This window comes from Cervus elaphus, chromosome 21 (genome assembly GCF_910594005.1).
Source record: "Cervus elaphus chromosome 21, mCerEla1.1, whole genome shotgun sequence".
NCBI classification, from domain to species: domain Eukaryota; kingdom Metazoa; phylum Chordata; class Mammalia; order Artiodactyla; family Cervidae; genus Cervus; species Cervus elaphus.
Window position 1 is genome coordinate 50,883,586 of NC_057835.1, and position 16,636 is coordinate 50,900,221.

The window sequence follows — 16,636 nt, forward strand, 5'->3', positions numbered from 1 at the left end:
ACCAATAGATGGACTAATAATGCTGAATAAATGGAGCCACATGGAAACAGGACATACCTGCTGCACCAGAGATTTCTTAACATTTAGAAGTTGGGGTAGCTTTAGTTTCAGTAAAAAAGCAGGAAAAAAAAAAAAAGAGGCATTAGTATAGTCTGAAAGCAAGAATAATGTGAAGGAGAGAAAAGGGGAATGGAAATAATTTTGGTGGAGAGCCCACAACAGCATCAGGCACCAAGCTAGGTATAGACGGTAACTCATTTAACTGTCAGGCCATTACCGGGAGATGTTTCTCTCTCCACTTTCAAAATGGAGAAACTGAGGCTCAGCCAAAAACAACTAATTGCCTAAGATTGCAACATTCATAAATAGCAGAGCTAGAATTTTTTTCCCCTCTTTGTTACTAAGTTTATACACTTCCTATAAGTCTAAACTAAGATCTCAAATCTCTGTTGACCAGGCTTTTTTTTCCCCCCCTGCTTCTTCTTTTTCTTTCTTCACAGACTTGTCTGCTTCCTAAGACTTGAAGCAGATTGTCAACCTTCAAAATCATTGCCCACTCATCTGGCTAGTATGCATGCAAGGCAAAAGGAAAATTTACTCTGAATTAGAGGAATCATCACTGATTTCATTTCTTTAGCTCACAAGGACAAAGGTATATTGGTAAGGGGGGGGGGAGAAATAGTCTAATAAATATTTTCAATTCATTTTTAATTTGAAAAAATATTGTGAAATATTTTTAAACTTTAAGCTATTTTGCATGGAAGGATGTTATAATTACTGTAATCACTGTCCCAGACATTGAAGAAGAAAGAAGCTACATGAAAATATCAACCAAAATGTATTAGGTTTCAGGTGATTACAACCCTAGCTTTGAAAATAGCTACAACTGTTTTTTCTGTATTTTTAATAACTTGTTGCCATGAAAATATTCAAGATCACCTGAGTTCAATTTATGACAAAAGAGGAGCCTGATTTTTTAATGTCATTCAGATACATTTTTAAATCAATAAAATTTCCAAGACAGAATTTCCTATTTTTCAAGTTTGGCAGAGTTTTGGTAAGGAATTCAGGATCTCTTCCCACCCTTCCAAAGTGGGGTTATTTTCCAGAAGAACTGCCAATACTTCAGTTATCTTCTTGGAAGAAACAAAGTGGTCTGGTTCCCCTGCTGCCTTATGAGTTATTCCTTAACTCGACAGGAATAAGCCTGTTCCCTTATACTCACATAGCAGAGGCTGGATATTTGAGCCTGATTTTTGGCTCTTTCATCTGAACTCTTCCTCCATTGGCAAGCCTGTGTTCTGGATGGTTCCTCTTTTATCAGAGACACTTTCTGTCTTACATGTTCATGGGTCCATATCGCAGCCTAGCAGTGGTAGAGGCAGACAGTCATGGGGAGATCTGACCATCATATTCCTCTTACTCTGTGACCAAAAGAAAATTAAAAAAAAAAAAAAAAAAAGCTCCAATAACAGAGACATTTAGTCCAGTCTGCCTACAACATGAAGCTGAAGCCAAGAGCAATTTACCCCATGTTACTCCTTCCTTTCACTTTCATTAAATGTAATCTTTTTGAATATTCTTCAGTGGTGACATCTAATGCCACCCCTAAATTTCTTTTTTTTTTTTTAATTAAAAGGAAAAAAATGCCTGAAGGAACAAAAAGCTGTAGGGCTTCTGACAAAATATTTTAGAAGGTAAATGATAGCTACAGACTCCAATCACTATCATATAATTAGACTGTTCAAACAGAAAAAATATGACTCCAGAATGTTGCATTCTTCCTGACAACATGACATGACATGTTTTGGATCATATTGGGAGCAGGCTTGGGTTATAGTCATGGAAACTTATTATATACACACATAGACACACATACATAAATACCACATATGTCTGTGCATATTTGGTGTATATAATGTGCGACTGTTAAGTGGAATCTATTTAGGAAGAGAATAGTAAGTTATTTAGGGAATGTGTGTACTCAGTTAAGTGGGGATTTTTTCTAAAGCCACTAGTAGGAACCATAAAGTTGCTTTATCAACAAACAAAGAGGCTACCTTCTTCATCTCTGTATCATTTGGACAAAAAGTAGTAGAGAATTCTGTTTCTGTTGTATCTTTGAAGTTTATAAACACATCAAGGGGGCAAGCACACCCCAACATTTCAATTTAAAACCTTTATATTTTTAATATGCACATTGAAATAAGAAGACTGTATGAAGAGAGATTTATATTCCTGGTATAAGTCTGATTCATATCGTTCCAGCGGTGTTTTTGTTTTATTTCCATCGATCACTAAGATTTCTCTAGAAAAACCACACTGTGTTTACTAAATAGCCTGTAGCAAAGAGGACAAGGAAAGGGCCATAGTTTTCTATCAGATTCATAGAAAAGGGTTCCTTTCAGGGAAGAAAGAACCTTGAAGTGTTTGCCAAGAATGTGAAATTCCTGGTGTATCTAGAGTTCAAGTGTCTTATTAGTGATTCTTACATAGTAAAGAATTTTAAGTAGAGAGAAAGATTTTTTTTAATAGTATATATTCCAAGGGAACTAGATTGAGAAACTGGACAACCTCAGTGATCCATGAAAAACTTACATATACCTAGGGACTGACACTGACCTCAGCTGTTCCTGAAACCTGGATTAAACCATTTGTATTGGAAATCTAGTTGAGTTTCATTCACTTCCTTTATTTACCAGTATCTACTGGCTGCCATAAACTGTGCTGTGTGCTAGAGTTATGGGAACAGAGTCCCTGCTCTCGAAGTTCATACGCTAGTGGCAGAGAAAGCAATTAAACACAACACCATTAGAAGCGATCAGTAGTATGAAAACACTAGGTCGAGTGGGGTTTGAAGGGAATGATTGAAGAACACTTTATTTTTTCAAACTTCTAACTTTTTGTTTTGTATAAGGGTATAGCTGATTAACAATGTTGTGGTGAACAGTGAGCGGACTCAGTCATACATATGCATGTATCCATTTTCCTTCAAACCCTCCTCCCATCCAGGCTGGCATATAGCGTTGTGTAGAGTTCCATGTGCTATACAACAGATCATTTTTGGTTATCCATTTTTAATATAACAGTGTATACATGACCTTCCCAAACTCCCTAAATATCCCTTCCCCTTGGTAACCATAGATTCCTTTTCTAAGTCTGTGAGTCTCTTTCTGCTTTGTAAAATAAGTTCATTTGTATCATTTATTTTTTAAGATTCCACATATAAAAGTTGTCATATGCTATTTCTCCTCCTATGTCTGACTTACTTCACTCAGTATGATACTCTCTGGGTCCATCCATGTTGCTGCAAATGACAGTATTTCATTCTTTTTAATGGCTGAGTAATATCCCATTGTATATTGTACCACATCTTCTTTATCCAGTCCTCTGTCAATGGACGTTTAGATTGTTTCTATGTCTTGGCTATTGTAAACAGTGCTGCAATGAACAGTGGAGTGCATTTTTAACTTTCAGATCATGTTTTTCTCTGGATATATGCCCAGCAGTGGGATTAGTGGGTCATATGGCAGGTCTATTTTTGTTTTTGTAAGGCACCTCCACACTCCTCTCCATGGTGGGAATAATTTACATTCCCACCAGCAGTGTAGAAGAAGAACACTTTCTGAATAGCATGACTGCACCACTGAATGCTCTAGGATGAACACAGAAGGGGCGGGTGTTCCAAACCTGACCAGGAAGAAAAACCAGAAAACCTCAAGCCATTTGCTGCTGCTGCTGAGTCGCTCAGTCACGTTGATTCTTTGTGACCCCAAGGACTGTAGCTGGGCAGGCTCCTCTGTCCATGGAATTTTCCAGGCAAGAATGCTGGAGTGGGTTGCCATTTCCTTCTCCACAGTATCTTCCCAACCCAGAGATTAAACCACATCTTGTACATCCTGCACTGGAAGGAGGATTCTTTACTGCTGTGTCACCTGGGAAGTCCATTCAAGGCATTTACTAGCCAAATATATTAGATCCTAAACAGTAGACAGGAATCAAATCTATTCCTTGCACACACCAGTATTTGGAATTTATTCTCAGAGCTTGGAGAGTCTACTGATGGATTTTTATTTATTTTTAAGATTTTTTTTGTTTTGAAGTGGGCCATTTTTAAAGTCTTTATTGAATTTGTTATGATATTGTTTCTGTTTTGTTTTTTGGCCATGAGACATGGAGGTTATTAGCTCCCTGACAAGGGATTGAACCCATAACCCCTGCATTGGAAGGTGAAGTCTTAAGCACTGGACCACCAGGGAAGTCCCTACTGAAGGGTTTTAAATAAGAGAGTGGCATGGTCAGATCCCTTTTCTTCCTTCTACGAATGGAGACAGGTTGCTATGAGACTTGGGGATAATTTTGTACAATGGCGCTAGTTCATCATATCCATTGTTCAAAGGACAACACGTGTGTGTGTGACCCCCACATGGTTTTTGTATTGTGAGCATTGATTATCAGGCTGGGGAAAAAAAAAAAATTCTGTTTAGGAATTACTCATGGGTGGCTGTGGAGGAATCACATGTGCTCTACACTCTTTCAGCTTAGATTACCCAGAAACCTCATTGATCATTTTTCTCTGACTTTTTTTTGGCAACAAAGACCAGTTTCGTTTCCTTTGAGTCTTGCGTGATTCAGGACAAATACCTCATCTCTCATGATACCTCAGTAAAGCCAAAAGTTCAAATGATTTTTCAGGAAAAATAAACTCTTCATGTAAACGTCTTTTCTAATTAAATTTATCATTTCATTAACAGAGTGAGCATAATGATTCATCTTTATCTACTTCTTTTCCTGTTTGGGGAAGCAAAGGTGGGACACATTTTACTTAAAAAGGCTTCAGGCTAAGGTGGTTCCACTACTGGCAGTCAGCCTGCTATTCTTTAATAGGACACATTCACTTTTCTTTCCTTATCACTACTGGTCTAAGCAAGCATTAATTACTAATATAAATTCATATTTAAAATTTTTTTCAAGCACACTTTTTATAAATCTGTGCAGTGGGCTGCACTGGTTCTCAGACTGTAACCCACTATATGATCATTTGTCAAAATAGACCAATGCTCTTTTAATTCACTAGAAAACTCAGCATCATTTTAAATCTGTAAATGAATCCATGAGGTTGGAATACAGCACTGACCTTTCAAAGTGCCCCCCTTTTAAGAATATCACTTCTTTACTTGTGTTTATTTTCTATCCCAGAAAATGTTTTCTTTGTTTTTTAAGAAAACCCCATAAATACTATGCTGATCAAGTCAGAACTCTCTGAAAGTATATTTAAGAAAGTAATTGGGAAAACGTGATTATGTTTAAAGGTAGAAAAGTACCTTCTAAAAGTCAGATATTCTCAGTAATCATACTTATTAATCACTTTTACAAACCATCCTCATTTGCATTGGAATACTAAACATTGGTCTCTTATTTACTTCGTGTGCCAAACATGATTTTTTTTTTTCTGAATCCTATTGTTTTTTCCCTTTTATTTCTCTGGTATATTTTTCACAACCCCATCCTGTTCCAGGCTGCGTTTACATCCCTATTGACTGCCTCTTCCCCTTTTTAACTAGTCTATAATGTCATTATCCAGTTGGTAAAAATAGTTAGAATTTATCAGACCCCATGCTAAGAACTGGGCACATATTATTTCCTTTAATCCTCACAGTAACCCTGTAAGATGGGTGATAATCTCTTTTTTCTCTTTTACAAAGAAAATGAAGTTCAGAAAAGCTTAATAATTTGCCTATGGTCATAAAAACAAACAAGTTCACCTGCATCCAAAGCTGATGTGTACTCCACTCCATCACTTAGTCTCCCAAAGCTTGATCACTTAAACCATGACATGCTCATGATCAAGAAATCATTAATTTGCCATAATGAATCTAAACTCCTATGTTTGATTTTGAAAAATCTTTCCTAATTTGCTTCAGTTGAACTCAGTAAATAGTAATTGAGGGCAGACTGTGTACCAGACACTATTTAAGGGACCAAGAAGGTGTTGCTAGTGGTAAAGAACCTTCCTGCCAATGCAGGGGATGTAAGAGACACAGGTTCAATCTCTGGATTGAGAAGATCCTCCGGAGGAGCTCATGGCAACCCACTCCAGTATTCTTGCCTGGAGAATCCCATGGCCAGAGGAGCCTGGCAGGCTGCAGCCCATAGGGTCGCATAGAGTCGGACATGACTGAAACAACTTCACATGCATGCATGCAAGGATGAAAAGAAGGATGCTGTGTTTAGTCTTCACGTGCAAATCCCTTGACCATCACTCCTCGACCTCTTCACCTCTAATCAAATCAAATATTAAAATTAAATATTAAAAGAATCCTATTCTTCACACTGGCCAATTGAATACATATAGTAGGATTTCTCAGACTTTGCTCTTTAAGATATTAATATGTGCTTTAGGTAGAAAAAAAGAAGAAAGTAATTTTGGGTACATTTGGCAAATGCTGTCAAATATTAACTGCCTGTTGGTTACTAACAATGATAATTAGCCTACAAAAGTCTCTGGAAAATATGGAAGTAAAGAATTCCCACGTTTGTTTAAGCCAGTCTTTTCCATACTTTTTTTGCTCACAGAACAGATTTTTCAATTCTTAAATTTCATTGAATTTAGAGTGGAAAATTCTTATGGTGCTTTCTCTCATTCTTCTTAAAATTTAATCTTTTGAGTAAATAATCCATATGTTTCAAAAATCATAACAATGCAAAAACATTACATTTAGATTTTTCTTTTCCATCCTATTCTTGTCCATCACTCTCATGATTAGCTGCTTTTTTAGATTATTGTGTTTCTTTCTTCAAGCACAAGGAAATTAAAACACAGATATATACTTCATACATTTTTAAAAAATAACACAATATATTACATTTTATTCTCTATATCCTGTAGTGAGTTTTCTTTTGCATTTTCAAAGTACACTCTTCTTTCAAGGCCTGATTTAAATCTCACTTCTTCAATGAGGCTTGCTCGATCTTCGCTGAAATAGTTGGTGCCTCATCATTTAAATCCTCAGTATCTTCTTGTTCCCTATCTGTTCTTTTGATCTCACCAGTGAGATGATAAGCTTGTTGAACATGGGAATCAGAGGCACTCCTTTTTCTACTTTTCACATATCATCAAGCCTGCAGTAATTGCTGAGTTAATCATCCAGTCTACACAGGAACAGTCTGAAGAGAAAGCCACAGAGACACGTTGGGATCTGAGTCACTGCCTAGAATTATAGGAACTTTCTCTCCACATTGCTGCATAGAAAATCTTGTACAGCATCATGAATCACAGAATATCACCAAATGAATTATCCCCAATCTGAGAAAATAAGACATTAAAAATATTAAAAAGTATTATAAATCATAAGAGTAAGTATCATGAAATATGGGCCATGCTCTTGGCTGTAACATTTCTATACCTTGTATAAGCCAATAAACATTGCACCTACAGAATGAAAATTATTATGTACAGCTATTGAAGTTGATACGTGTGAGACCAAAAATTAAAGCTCTTAAGATTTGTTACTTAAAACAAAAAAAACAGCAACTATTCTTGGAGCCCTCCTTATACTACTGTTTTGTTTCAAGCAGCTTTTTTGAAGAAATCCACTAAGATGATGGCTGATGAGATAACTAAAGCATGTGGCAATAAAATTCAAGTTCAGCAAGCAATGAATGAATGCTGGCCTTGGCAAAGCCACATGCAAAACTTGAGAGAGATGATAAAGCTTGACCAAGACAGATGCTCTGTCTTCTAAGAGTGACAGTCTCAATTCTCCATTTGACATTAGATATTCTGTGGTGAGGTCTTTCCTGGTGGCTCAGTGGTGAAGAATCCACCTGCCAATGCAGGAGATGTGGGTTTGATCCATGGGTCCGGATGATCCTCTGAAGAAGGACACGGTAACCCACTCCAGTATTCTTGCCTGGGAAATCCCATGGACAGAGGAGCCTGGCAGGCTACAGTCTGTGGGGTCGCAAGAATCAGACACAATTTAGAGCTTCAACAACAATTTGATGAGTTGTAAAGGGGTAGAAATTGTTTAGGGCTTTGGACAGACGCCTGAGGGGAAAAAGGTCTTCTATTTATTCCCATAGAACAGATCTCAGGTAGAGTCACTGAGAAAACATTTAAGAATATTAAAATTGTGTGAAACAAATAATTGTAAAATAATGAGATGGATACCTTGATAGAGATGTAATTACTTTCCATTCCCTCTGTCCAATTCAACATATTGAAACTCTGGTGCCTTTACAGTGAAAAGGTATTCCTTAATGGACACCCCTATTGGCAAAAAATCAAGTTTCCAGGTAGATCAGGGAGCATGGGTTTCAGATTTTCTGATAATGCTATCAACTGAAATCTCAGTTCTAAGTACAGAATCAAACATCATTCCAGTATCCTGCCAGTGTTATCTTTCACAGAATAAGAGAGACGACAATCACATAATTAAGCCTCAGGTTAGAGCCAGATCATATTCACCTCCAGGAATTTCTATGTAGGATATGGGAAGACCGGCAAGATAAGCCCTTCCTTTTTCAGTGATGGAGTTCCTGATATGCCTCTATGGTTTCCCTGTGTTAAATGGCCAATACTTGCCATTGCCTTTAAAGATACACAGGACTTTCATTCCTAGTTTCTTTACACAGTACGTTGAACACAGGAAGTTTTCTTGTGGTTCTAGATTGTCAAGAAAAAGGAATGTAATTGACTGTAAAAGGGAACAGAAATAAGTCTTTTTGTGATTGAGTTCTGCCATCTTTGCTCGGAAAGAGGGATTATACCCTTTGCTGTGGCTGCTAAGTAGATGTTATGTTGGAGAAGAAGTTTCAGCCATTTCAAAACATGGCTTTTCTTTCCCAGTGACCTTTCTGCACTCTTCTGTTAAGATTCTGAAATAAGGAAGTTAACAGGCTCAGAGATCCCACTGTTTCCTATTTCTATTTCCAGTAATAGCTCTCAGGGCTACTTTGTCACCAAGACCCACAGAATTGAATGTGATTGCAGCAAAAGGTACTATGAGTAGAAAATGAATTCCTTATGTTGAAAAGAGAAAAATGTGTGGGTGCTTTTGGAACAAGCCTGTAGACAATGGTAGGCTTTTCAACAACATATTACAAAGGGATGGCTAAACTGACAGATGATGAGATGATTGACATAATTTTTGAAAGTAATAAAGCTGAATTTTCCAATTTATTATGGCTTTCATGAATTTTCCTTTTAAAGTGCTGGTTATAATGCTTACCCCCAATTTTTATGTGCAATCTATTTTGATGTGTTTTGTCAGCAAAATTCATAAAGCAATATGAACTCATATAAAATTTACTTACCTTGTCATTTTCTTCCAAGAAATAAAAGTCCCTGGCTTGAATCTTGACCAATAATTTTTACAAACAAAAGGCACCAAGTTATCCATGGCTACTCTGTCAAAATTGACGTGGAGATGTCATTTGAGATTTGGATGCTTAGTGACCTAATGAATTCAGAGAAAACTATTGGGAATTTGAACAATTATCTATCATAGTGTGCCCTATATTTTAGTCCATAACATACACCAAGGCAATCTTGTTCCACTTTTCTGCCATAACCAATCTTTTTAAAATTTGAGGAGCATATTCAGTACAGTTGCCTGCTACACCATGATTAGGTTAGAAATTCAGCCTGTAAACTCAATAATAGAGGAAAATGACCAGTTAATACTTCCTAACTTACCCATAAAGTATAATAAAGTATATATCATTTATATAAACAACTTCATACAACATGTGTACATATGAAATGTATACAGTAAAACACAGTATTTGATAGTAAATGTATTTTTTTTTTTATAATTGTGGTGAAATAGCTTCCCAGGTGGCACAGTGGTAAAGAATCTGCCTGCCAATGGGAGACATAACAGAAGATTCAATCCCTGGATCAGGAAGATCCCCTGGAGGAGGAAATGGCAACCCACTCCAGTGTTTTGCCTGGGAAATCCCATGGACAGAGGAGCCTGGTGGGCTACAGTCCATGGGGTCCCAAAGACTCAGACACGACTGAGCACCTGAATACTAGCCCATATATAACATAAAATTTGCCATTTTAGCCATTTTTCATTGTATAGGTCAGTGGCAGTAAGTGCAATCACATATTTGTGAAACCATGCTTTTCATCTTCCAAAACTGAAACTATGCATGCTTTAAACACTAACTCCCACCTTCCCAATGCCTGGCAGCCACCACTCAACTTTCTGTCTCTGTAAATTCCATTATTCTAGGTGACTCATGTAAGTGGATTCATACAGTATTTGTCCTTTTGTGACTGACTTACTTTACTTAGCATAATGTGTTTAAGATTCAACCTGTTATGACAGATGTTGTAATTTTCTTTTTTAAGGCTGAATAATATTCTGTTGAATGGGTCTACCACATTTTATGTATCTATTTGTTGATGGACTCTTGGTTTACATCTAATCTTTTAGCTATCATGCTGTTATAAATCTGTGTGTACAAATATCTGAGTCCCTGTTTTCCATTTGATCACATATATATCCAGAACTGAAAGTGCTGGATCATATAGTAATCCTAGTTTTAATTTGAGAAAATGCCAGTCAGTTTTCCATAGCTGTATCATGTCATAGTCCCACCAGCACTGCATAAGGGTTTCGATTTTCAACATCTTTGTCAACATTTGTTATTTTCCGGTTTTATTTTTACAGTAGCCATCCTAATGGCTATGAAGTGGTATCTCTGCATGGTTTTGACTTGCATTTCCCTAATGGTTAGTGACATTGAACATCTTTTTATGAGCTAACTGGCCATTTGTAATATTCTTTGGAGACATGTATCTTTAAGTCTTTTGCCCTTTTTTTTAATGAAGTAGTTTTTGTTGTTGTTGTTTTGGAATTATAGGAAGATGGATGCATTTATATTTATATTATATACATTTGAACAACTTGAATTCATGACATGATTCCATTACAATATATTGTGTGGAATTCTGATTCAGGGGAACTTATTACTACATAGCCAATGCCTTTAATATTCTAAATGTTATCAGTAGAGAAAAACTACAAGGAAAAGAGATATTTAAGTAGAAGAGGAGACTGGCAAAAAATCACTCAACTGCTCATTCAGGCAAACTTTGCCAATCACTGTGTTAGTTCTGATGTGAAAGTGAAAGTGAAGTCGTTAGCGTCCGACTCTTAGTGACCCCATGGACTATAACCCACCAGGCTCCTCCATCCATGGAATTTTCCAGGCAAGAGTACTGGAGTGGGTTGCCATTTCCTTCTCCAGAGGATCTTCCCCACCCAGGGATCGAACCCAGGTCTTCTGCATTGCAAGCAGATACTTTTACCATCCAAACCAGGAGGGAAGAACTCGTGGTAGTTCTGATGGGCAGGTTACAAATTTAGGAAGTGAGTGACTCATTTTTCCATTCCTCAGGATTGTGTTACAAAAGGTTCTGGGTGCACTCACCTACTTACCAGCAGTGAGCACCCAAACATATCAGGTCGTCTGGGTGAGTGTCTCAAAGTTGTTGGGCTGCGCTGACTTCTCTGTTGCTAGGCTGAGCCAAAACAACCTCAGTCTGTCTCCACTGAGCAGGTCACTGTGACCTCCAGTGTTCTGGTTCCACCTCTGAAATCCCTCCTGTAGCTCTGGAAGTTCTGCCAAACCCTCCCGACAGTAAAAAGCCTACAACAGATTAGTCTGCTGCCGCCGCTGCTGCTGGCACTGCCGTGGTTTCCTAGCTCTGTCCTCCTCACCTCGGTCTTGGCCCCGACTTGTCGGTTCGCACGTTTCCCCTGCGCACCCTGCCTGTGATCCAGTTGCTCCAGCACCTCCTACAGCAGTGCTTGCGGACCCCGCCGCCGTCATCCATCCCGAGCACGTGGCGCAGATCATGGGAACCTGTTGAGGCAGGCACTGTTGGGAGCTGGGCTGTATTCCAAAAGCTGGTTGTCAGGGCTCCCTGTTACTGTTTAAGATTAAATGAGGCTCGAGGTTGTGCTGATGAAATTGTTTAAAAAGCTGGTTGCGGTGCCTCTGGAGTAAGTCTAGGTCCGATCATCATTAGAAGGATGGGAGGGACAAGCCTTTCAAGTCTGGGCGGATGCACATTTGCAGAAATGCCTCGAGGACGTTCTACTTTAAACGCATGCAAGGCAAATCCCGTTTTGAAAACTCCAAGAGGTTGTTTATTTTGCCAACACTATGAGGGTTCTTCACTGATGCACAGACAGATTTTTTTTTTTTCTTTAACCACATGGAAGTCTTACAAATTTTTTCATCCTCCTCTCTATCATATACTTGAAACACTCTTCTTCATGCATTCCTTTCTTTATTCCACAGACAGTTCTTGAGCGCTTAGCTTGAGCCCCAGGCACGCAGCTAGGAACAAGGTAGCAAGGCACCTGGGTGGGTGAGATTGTGTGCTTTGGAGCCTTACCACGCCCTCAACGTTATACCTCAGCTCTGTTGCACACAGTAAAGGGTCTCAGGGGAGCAAACGGCAACCCACTCCAGTATGCTTGCAGGGAAAATCCCATGGACATAGGAGTGTGGCAGGCGAGCCCATGGGGTTGCAAAGAGTCAGACATGACTGAGCAGCTGAGCACAAATGCAAAGGAACTCAGAGCAAGCATCCCCACGCATTGGTACTCATTACACCATTTGTAAAATGGTGGAAATGATAGCATCCTTCATCTCTTAGCAAGGATTATTGGATATCGATGTATGTAAACTGCTTAGCACAGTACCTGGCTCAGAGTAGACATTCAACAAATGCAATGATACAATTGCTGTTATTCTTGAATTAAGAGGTAGAGTATAAAGTGTTTACCCTCTAGTAATGCCTTAGCTGGTGTGGAGGCAAGCATGTAATCAGTTATAAGACTTAGTACAATAAGGAAGATAGTGAGATAGAAGCTCTAAGTGGGGAGAGAGGGCTAATTTATTCTGTCTGGAAGCAGAGAGTATGAAAGTTTTGTGGATAGCATCTCAAAGGGCTAGAACTTAAACAACAAAAAAGATTTTGACAAATCTTTTAATGTTGTTAAGATTTTTTTTTATTTAATGTGATTCTCAAAATGTCTCTTCAGCCTACCATATCCTTTCTCCCTTCCATTCCCAAGCCCACATTTTATCTAATCCTTCAAAGGCTGTGCTCAAATGTCAAATCTTTCTTGATTCCTTCCCTGATGAATGAATAAATTAAATATCACTTGAAAGTATATTTGTATGCTGGGGCCTGAAAATAATTTTTGTTATACAGAAATTTATTTTGGCAAGAGCATTGCTATAATGGAATATAACCTGTATTAACATGAGTACCATCCATCACTCTCTGAGATGAGTATGATAAACATTTCCATTTTTGATCCAATTAAAACTAGTGGAGTTAGAAAAAACCATATGGACTCCTTTTCTTTTTTTAAGTGGTATAAATTTTCAAGTCATAACTACCCAACTGATTCAGAGACAATAATATGCCATAGAGTTTGGATACAATCAGCTGATATAACATTAAGCCCTTAGAACAGTGAACAAAACCCTAATATAAGAAACTGATGGCATCAGAATAATTAAATCCATCAGGACATTTAGAACAACAAAATGAAAGCAAACCACAACCCAGGAAGCTAGAGGCAGGCTACTGGTCCCTTTTTGCAAAACAGTTCCAACTAGATAATACCAGTGATAATGAAAATAATTGGTAAAGTTTACTCTGTAAATAACCAAGGCAAATTATACCTATAATAATTCCAGAAACATAAAACCAAAGAGGTAGTACACAGCATACGCCCATATTTTTATCTCCCACAAAGTATGGCCCAAGTCATGGAAAAAGTCTACACGGGTGATGTGACTGCCAATCACGATCTGATTGGTGCTCTAACCTGGTAAATGAGAAAATGTCAAGTGTTGCATCCCTGTTTACTCTTCATGAGTTATGTGACTTTGGACATATCTCTTCATTTTTTATTTTCCTTTGACATAAGCTTGGCTGTGGGAAAATTGCAGTTTCCCTATGGGCCTCATCAGTTGTGGAAAAAAAGACAAGAGAACAATAACACTTTCTGCAGTCTTTGCTATAAATCCACAGAGGACAGCCATCTCACCCCTAAACCCCATAATAATACTTTTTGCTTCTGTTCACACTTGCTTTCCAAAATCCAACCCCAGGTAACAGCTCTGATCACGTAAAGGAAAATGTTGAGCCATCTCTCCTTTCATTCAAGAATGTCCTTAGAGATTATGGACCAAAAAAAAAAGAAACAAAGTCAACGGGCATACACAACATTATTCAACTGTGTTGCTGCCATCATTAAACAACTTGGTTCAAGTACATGAAAGTATAATTATGATAAGCTGATATTCAGAGAAACAGCTACCTCTCGAGATTCCGCATTCTTCATCCCCATTTCTGTCCTCTGTATGGCCTGAGGGAAGAATTATTGCCTGCCTACCACCTTTTTGCTTGACTGCTGGACCTCACAATCCCATCTCAATTGCCTGTTCTGTTCTTGTGTAAAGGTAATACTCATATTTCTGCATCCTCCCTAATATGCATGATGCTGGTGTGAAATGAAATTTAAAAATCACCTTGCTGGTAACTCCTAAAGACTTGTTTTGCTTTTCATTCGGTTGGTTGATTGCTTGGTTAGGAGGGCCTGTTTTTATTTTTAATTCTATTTTTATGATACTTTTTCAGTATTTCTTAAGTGCCACAATGGAGTATGTGTTTATGGCTTAAAGAATTACACAGGTCTGATGAGATAAAGAAAAATGTGAAGGTAGCCCCTTTGTTATTAAACAATTCAGGTCCTGGCATGAAATGCCCCAGGCCCCGGACACAGGAAGCCAGGCATGACGGAACCTGGTCCTGGACAGCACGGCTGGAGAGGAAGTGCTCAGCGTGATGTCTGTGAAAACAGGCGGTACTCCTCAGGTGGTACTAAGATGCTAAGACCTTTAAAAAGGAGCTTTAGAAAACTTGAACTGCTTGATATGATTCACGACTATCATAATAATATAACATAATCCCAGAATCCTGATTTTAATGTAACCATAACAAAAACCAGGGAGGGGGGAGGTAATTTACTATGACTTCTTAATCAAAGTAATTGATTGGATGACACTAAAGCCTATCAAATTGAGGTCAAATGTAAAATTCCCTGATCTTAAAACACTGAACTCTGATCCAAGCAGTTTAGAGGAGACACAAGAAAGAATCACAAGTTAGCATCTGCAGCATTAATACAAAGCCTATTTCAAGATGTTCTCCATCTCTCCTGGTACAGAACATTCATGAGTTCATCACTTGAACAGTTTTTGTTTTTTTTAAGTGAATTGATTTTTATATGTACTGTGTTCTTGGGGTGAATAGAAAATAGAGAGCTTATACAACAGAAATATGTTTACATGCAGTCTAAGTAGGTATCCTCCTGAAAATTTTCCTTGATTCTGGAATGTCTAGGCCCTGGCTGCGTTTGAAGATTGCCGCCCAGTGCCGAATTTGTTTTTTGCCCCTCTCCCAGCTGCCCTGCATACTGAGATCATGAGGTACACTGCTCTTAGGAAAGGAAAAGTAAATATTGGGTTGTTCTAACTGAGGTCATAGTTCCTTCATGTCTAGACACCACCAGGAACTGGTGTTTTCTGGACCTGCTGCGCTTTCTATGGATTAATAAATGTACAAATTGCTTTGTATTGGGTTGCATAAAACATACTGCACTTCCAGACAAGTGTGAAAATTGTATTTCAGGTCTGTCTGATAAGTCTCTGCTTGAGCTATTTTTTTCCTCTTCCTAAAACAAACAACTCTGCCTAATGAATCGGTAGACAATATGATGGCCATTTTCCATATTTTCAAGCTCACCAAACAAATCATTTTTACTTTTCTTAAACTAGCTATATTTTTATTCCCTTGGCACTGTATCTTTCCTCAATCACTTTGAGTATAAATGAAAAAAAGAGAGGAGAAAAAGAAATATCTACTAAAAGTAACATGAAAAAATAATCGCTTGTCGTAGGGGGAAAAAAACGAATGGAAATTGTTTTTCATTGTGCACTTTTTTCTCCTTGTAGATGGACCATTTGCTTTGGTTCTTTTATTGCCTTTCTATGTCACAATACATAAGAAAAGTGAAGTATGAGAAAAGACACAGTCATACACATATGTTTTTAAAGATAGTCCAGGGAAATAAGTCTTTATGAATAGGCCTGAACAATTTTGCAAATGGTATGACTTTCAAATTCTATAGAGTTACTTTCTTAAATTCACCAATAATCAGAAATGCAGATCTCTAAATATGTACTTCTGCAAACAAAAAACAATTTATTACTTGTTATATATATATATGTATATGTCCAAATAAAATTTAGGCTCTGTGCGTGTACCTGCTTGGAAAAAAATATGTTCTAAAAAATACCCTGTGAGCCTCTGTGAATATTTCTAGACACAAAGCATTTTTTTCAGCTTCTTTCTATTCTGAGCATAGAATATTCCATTATCTTTATGTCTCCAATTGATCCACATTATGATATTTAGAGAAACATATTATATTATATTCTTTGACATTTGACTCCTAGTGATGTTTCAGTTATTTATATTTTTAAATTGAAAATAAGATATTAATAGCCTATGAAGCCATTAAAAATT